The sequence below is a fragment of the Artibeus jamaicensis genome, unplaced genomic scaffold (genome assembly GCF_021234435.1).
Source record: "Artibeus jamaicensis isolate MK-2021 breed Jamaican fruit bat unplaced genomic scaffold, CSHL_Jam_final scaffold_286, whole genome shotgun sequence".
Taxonomy (NCBI): domain Eukaryota; kingdom Metazoa; phylum Chordata; class Mammalia; order Chiroptera; family Phyllostomidae; genus Artibeus; species Artibeus jamaicensis.
In genome coordinates, this window is record NW_026522034.1 from 6045110 (window position 1) to 6051109 (window position 6000).

Here is a 6000-nt window from a genome sequence, read left to right on the forward strand (position 1 = left end):
AACAATGATGGGTGCTATTATGGGATGTTGTTATTGTTATTACTTCTCCAGGGCATTGAGAGGATCATGGAGCAATCCTCAGAAAACGAACTTTTCTTTCCCTGCCCCACCCCTCCCCCACTCCTGCCCCCGAGCCCAGGCTGGAGCAGAAGTCCCCATGTTGGGCTGGAGGGGACCCCCATCCGCAGCAGACTGGAGCTCACCTCTGGGGTGAGCCAGGGGAAGGGGGTGGCTCAGCCTTGGGGCCCAGGTAGGAGGGGGCACAGTGGGAAGCTTCTGGGAGGGTGGCGGAGCTAAGGGGACAGACGGGTGGGCCAGGGCCTCACGTACGTGGCGTTAATCCTCACTGTGACAGAGGAGTGCTACCGGGGACTCAGGGAGTCAGCCCGAAGGGCCTCACAGGGTAATCTGCTCTCTGAGGCCTTCAAAGGTTGAGGCCCCTGGGCTGAGGCCTCTCACCGGCCTCTGCGTCTGTGATCACCCCTCCACCTACCCCTCCTGCCAGGCAGCCGCTCGGGACCCTCCGCTACAGGGTCTCCAGCTCCACCTCACCTCCCAGGCCAAGGCCAAGGGCATTTCCCTTGAACTTGGCTGACCAGTCTTTCCTTCCCAAAGCTCCTCTCTCCCTCTTCTTTGGGAACTCAGATCTTCACCCTCTTCCTCCCAACTCAGAGCTTGTCACCTCCTCCCTGTGGCCCCAGCAGACCTCCTTCCCTCCTTGGGCGACCCTGCGCATATTCCTGGCTTCCTTGCTGACTTCACACCACACTCCTGCCTGGGCTCTGCCCGGGCTCTGCCCCGAGCTTCCAGCGCCTGGAGCCTGGTGGGGGGACCATCCACAGGCCCCAACAAACCCTGCACGCCTTGCCCGCACAGAGATGGGCAGCAGGGCAGGCCTGGGGCCCCCTGGAGCACGTGTGTGTCGGGAGGAGAGCACCGAAGTCTCCGTGAGGGCCTCTGCTCCTGCAGCTCTGGGCCCAGGAAGAGCCCCTGGCAAAGGAGCTGAGAGGGGAAATTAGGACAGCGTGGGCCACCGCAGGACAGGAAGGGGAGGATTCAACCCGGCCCAGTGTCCTGCGTGGTCTTTTGTATCGTGAGTAAAAGCTGTCAGGAAGAGTTCACACACAAACACTTGCAGTATCATGTTCAAAACTCACAGAAACCTTCTAAAGAATTTATCCTCATTGGCCTCAACTCACAGATGAGGAAACTGAGTTGCAGAGAGGGGAAGCTTCAGGGCCACACAGCTGCTGAGCGGGACTGGGGCTGGAGACAGGGTTCAAACATGCGTCTGATCCCCAAGCCCCTGCTTTCGACCAAGGAGCCCTCCGCGGGCGGGCACTCTGACATCTCTGGCCTGAGCAGAGGAGTCAGGCGCCCTTGGCAGTGGCTCTGAGGAGGAGGGGAGCCTGGGTGGGGGGGTGGGGGGGCTGGAAGCAGAGACTCACTGAGAAGGAAGGAGACAGAGCTAAGGGCTTTGTAGGAAGGGAGGCATTGAGGAAACGGTTTTTTTTTTTTTAAATCAAAGGAGACATTTAAAAACTATTTAGGAAGAGGAATTCCTTTAAACATTGCGAGATGAAAAGGAGTCACAGAGGGCACGGATACAGCTGGTGGGGGAGCAGCTGCCTGCCACCTGGGCAGCCAGGGCGTGGCCGCGTGCTCAGAGGGGCTGGCTTTGGCCTGGAGAGGGGCTTTGGTGTTTTGAAGACTCTTGCTAATTTGAAACCAATGTGAGCAATGATAGGAATAATAGGAAATATTTATTAAGAAATGGTTATGTGCCGGGCACAGTTCCAAGTGTCCGTACACTGGAACTCCATTCGTCTCCACTCGGCACCACCTTCCTGCCCTGTGAACCTGGGAGAGCCCTGCCTCTCTGCGTTTCACTTCCATCATCTCCAAACTGGGTCAACCAGTGTCCCCTTGGGGCTGTGCTGGGATTAAAGGAGATGGCACTGAAGGCATGACCCCGTCCCAGCTGAGAGGGAGGAGGCGGGTGGAAGCAGGTCAGAGGGCAGAGGTCGGGAGTGAGCGCTGCGGAGAGGAGCCTCGGGGCGGGGCTTCGGGCCTGCTGTGTGTGTGTGTGTGTGTGTGTGTGTGTGTGTGTGTGTGTGTGTGGGCATCCGGTTTCCCTGACATCCTCCGCAGGGAGGCAAAGACTGGGAGAAGATAGGCACCAGGACTGCTCCCCACTTCATTCCTCCCGGCAAGTGCATGGGAGAACCACGGGGCAGGAGCTGAAGGCATCGGAGAAGACCTTCCAGGCGGAGAAGGAGGGTCCTCGGTTCCCCCAGGTCTTCTCTCCGCAGCTCTGCTACCGACTGGCGTGCCCAGCCCCTCCCACCCTCCAGGCCTGTCCAGGGCTCCTCTTCCCTGGCCGCCTGCCTGGACTCCTCAGTGCCCTGCTTTCCTTCCAGAGGCCCCTTCAGGGCCAAATTTGAGTACTGAACTTCACTCCAGGTCAACTTCTACACAGTCTAGTTGGAAGATTCCAGGGACCGGGCTCAGAGTTTCAGGTCACCTTTACTTTTAGATAACAAGGCACTCAATGGACAAGAACCTTTTGTAACTTGTCTAAATTTTCTGAATGTTCTATAGTGGGTGCGTATTATGATAGAATGGCCAAAAATTTTTTAAATTCATTGAAAATAAAGGCACCCACATGGTTTGCCCTGCCCGGGCTTACTCTGTTTATTTTAGCTTCATTCTGCTGCCCCCTCGATCATTCCGAGCCGAGACTGTGCGACAGGAAAGGATGACGGCCCAGCAGGACAGGGGTGGGAGCGTCTCCCGATCTGTGGCCACCAGCTGCTGGGGCAGACGCCAAAGGCTTACTCGGCCCAAAGCTTTGAATCTGCTGATGAAGCTGCCAGAGGCTACCTTGTCACTAATGCTATTATTCTCTCAGGGGACAGGTCAGCAACTTCCTTCTGACCCCCTGAGGTTCTGGGTGGCGGGGTGGGCGGGTGCTCGGGCTGGGTGAGGGCCGCAGGGCCACTTCCCTCTGGACACTGGAGACCCTGCCAGCTAAAGCCCCATATGCCCAGGCTGTCTCGGGTCTGTCACACCCTGGGTCACAGGCCCCAGGTCTGAGGGACAACCTGAGTTCTGCAGAGGGAGGAGGGACTGGCTGGCTGGGCTTGCGGGCCAGGGTACCCGTCCCAGCCGCTGTGGGCTTCGGGTTTGGGGCAAGCCTCATTCACCGCACCCGGTCCCAGAAACGTGTCTTCTGAGATTTCTTAACACCCTCCTTCCTCACTGTCTCTGAGAAAGGACGGCTAGTGGCGAGTGGTCTGGCCGTGGGGCTCGGGACCCAGCAACTCCACTTCCGGGAAACTGTTTCTCGGAAACAGTCACGAAGCTTTAATTATCGGCTGTTTCCTGCAGCAGTTCAGGGAACCCCATCCACAGACACCGCCCTGCCGCTCCGCCCTGTGCGGCCTCGGCTGCCGGGTTTCTGCCCGTGGCCACGTGGCCCCGGCCCCAGTGCTTCAGCTTCAAAGCCAGCGGAGGGAACAGCATGGATGGTGGGATGCCAAGTGTCTCCTTGGCAAGACCTAAACGAATGAATCGTTTCTGTTTCTAGAGCAATGAGTGGAAGGTTCGGTGTTCCACAGACACACACCAGCAGGAAAGTTTCTCAATGAAGCCTCTTTATTTTCTTTTCAAGATCACACATTGAGAAACAGCAGATATCCCACCCACAGTTTTCCCAGCCCTCGTCTAGTGCAGTCCTTCTGGAATGGTTTCAAAAGTCCCGAGCGAACTGTGCAGGCTCCTGGCCCCACCCTGGCACCAGCAGACCAAGGCCGTCGCCCAGGGGGCCTCTCACCTGCTGGGCCGACCCCTTCCCTCCTGTGCCTCGGGACAACTGAGGGAACAGTGTCTGTTTTTTGAATGAAAACAATAAAATATTTTTATTTTTATTTACTTTTTGTATCTTTTATTATTTTTTAAAATTACTTTGTTGTTGTTCAGTTACAGTGGTCTGTATTCCCTCCCACTCCCCCCCACCCCGGCCAAACCCACCTTTCTCCCTTGCTTCCACCCTTGCTTTTGTCCGCTTTTTGTCCCTTGCTTTTTGTCTGCTCCTTCTCCCCCACCACCGGCTCTGACAGGTGGCTTTTCCACTCCCCAGCTGAGCTATCGTATCCTTAGGCCTCCACCTTAGGCCGCAGAAATTGTTGCCACAAACGAGGTTTTGTGTTTTGCTTGAATGTTAAATAATGAACATGTTACCATTGCAATCAGGATAAAACAAAGTTCTTTTCAACGTTAAAAAAGAAAATGGCTAATTTGAAATACAATTTTCCAATAATAATAATAATAGGAAATATGGATGAAGAAGGTGTTAAGTGTTCACAGGTGTGAGAATGAAAAGCTTCTCATGCTCTCCAGGTCTCTCCCGCACAACTCCCAGGGGAGGGGGTGGCCAGGCCCGGCCTGGTCCCGGGGGCACCCTTCCTACGCCAGGTCCCGGCCCTTCCGTGCCAGACCCTGGGAAGTTCTGGGGGATTGGGGGAGGCGAAGTGGGTGCAGGGTGGGGGCTGTGCTCCTTGAAGACCAGTACAGAGTACGATAAAAGCTTAACGGCTGCAGCCATACCAGTGTGTTGCAGCTGACCACCCTCCTGGTTACATGTATTACCTAGAAGTGAAACAGCCCGAGGCAGGGGCTTTCAACTCGGGCACTATTGGCATTTCGAGCCGGATGATTCTCTGTGGTGAGAACATCCTATGTGTTGTAGGACGTTCAGCAGCATTCCTGGCCCTCTACACACTGGTTTTCAGTAGTGTCCCCTTCTGCCCAACTGTGACAACAAAAATGTCTCCAGACATTGCCAAATGCCCCCCTGAGGGGCACAAGTCGCCCTTGGTTGAGAACTGCTAAGCCAGGTTATTCCCTGCTGTCCCGGAGACAGCTCCGCAAGCCTGTTTTCACAGGCGCAGGGCACTGCATCTTGGATGTAGGTCCTTGCTTGTCATGACTTGGAATACTTCTTTCCAGCCCCTTCTTGCCTGCAAGATCTCTTTTGAGAAATCAGCTGACAGTCTTATGGGAACTCCTTTGTAGGTAACTCTGCTTTTCTGTTGCTGCTTTTAAGATTCTCTCTTTATCGTTAACCTTTAACATTTTAATTATGATGTGTCTTGGTGTGTTCCTCCTTGGGTCCAACTTGTTTGGGACTCTCTGTGCTTCCTGGATTTGTATGTCTATTTCCTTTGCCAAAACAGGGGAAGTTTTCTTGCATTATTTTTTCAAATAAGTTTTCAATTTCTTGCTCTTCCTCTTCTCCTTCTGGCATCTGACTTGGATATTGGTATGTTTGGAGATGTCCCAGTCTTCTTATACTCTCCTCATTTTTTTTTAAATTCTTGTTTCTTCTTTCTGTTCTGGTCTAATGTTTATTCTTCCTTATGTTCCAATTCATTGATTTGAATCCTGGCTTCCTTCACTTCACTGTTGGTTCCCTGTGGATTTTTCTTTATTTCACTTAGTGTAAACTTTATATCTTCTTTTTTTTTTAATTTTTTTTAAAGATATTTATCTTAGAGGGAAGGAAGAGAGAGGGAGAGAAAATCAATGTATGGTTCCTTTCCATCCCCTCTGCCTAAATCCACTACTACAGAGGGCTATATCTTCTTTTTTTAAAAAAATTTTAAAAACTAATTGGAGTAACTTAGTAATAGTATTATATTGCGTGTTTTTTTTAAAGATTGTATTTATTTATCTTTAGAGGGGAAGGGAAGGAGAGAGGGAGAGAAACATCAATGTGTGGTTGCTTCTGGTGCATCCCCTGCAGGGAACTGGCATGTGCCCTGACTGGGAATTGAACTGTGATCGTCTGGTTCGCAGGCCTGCACTCATCCCACTGAGCTACACCAGCCAGGGGTTTATATCTTCTTTTATGTTGTTGCCATACTCAGTGAGTTCTCTGAGCACCCTGAGCACCATGGTTTTGAACTCTGCATCTGATAGGTTGGCTATCTCCGTTTC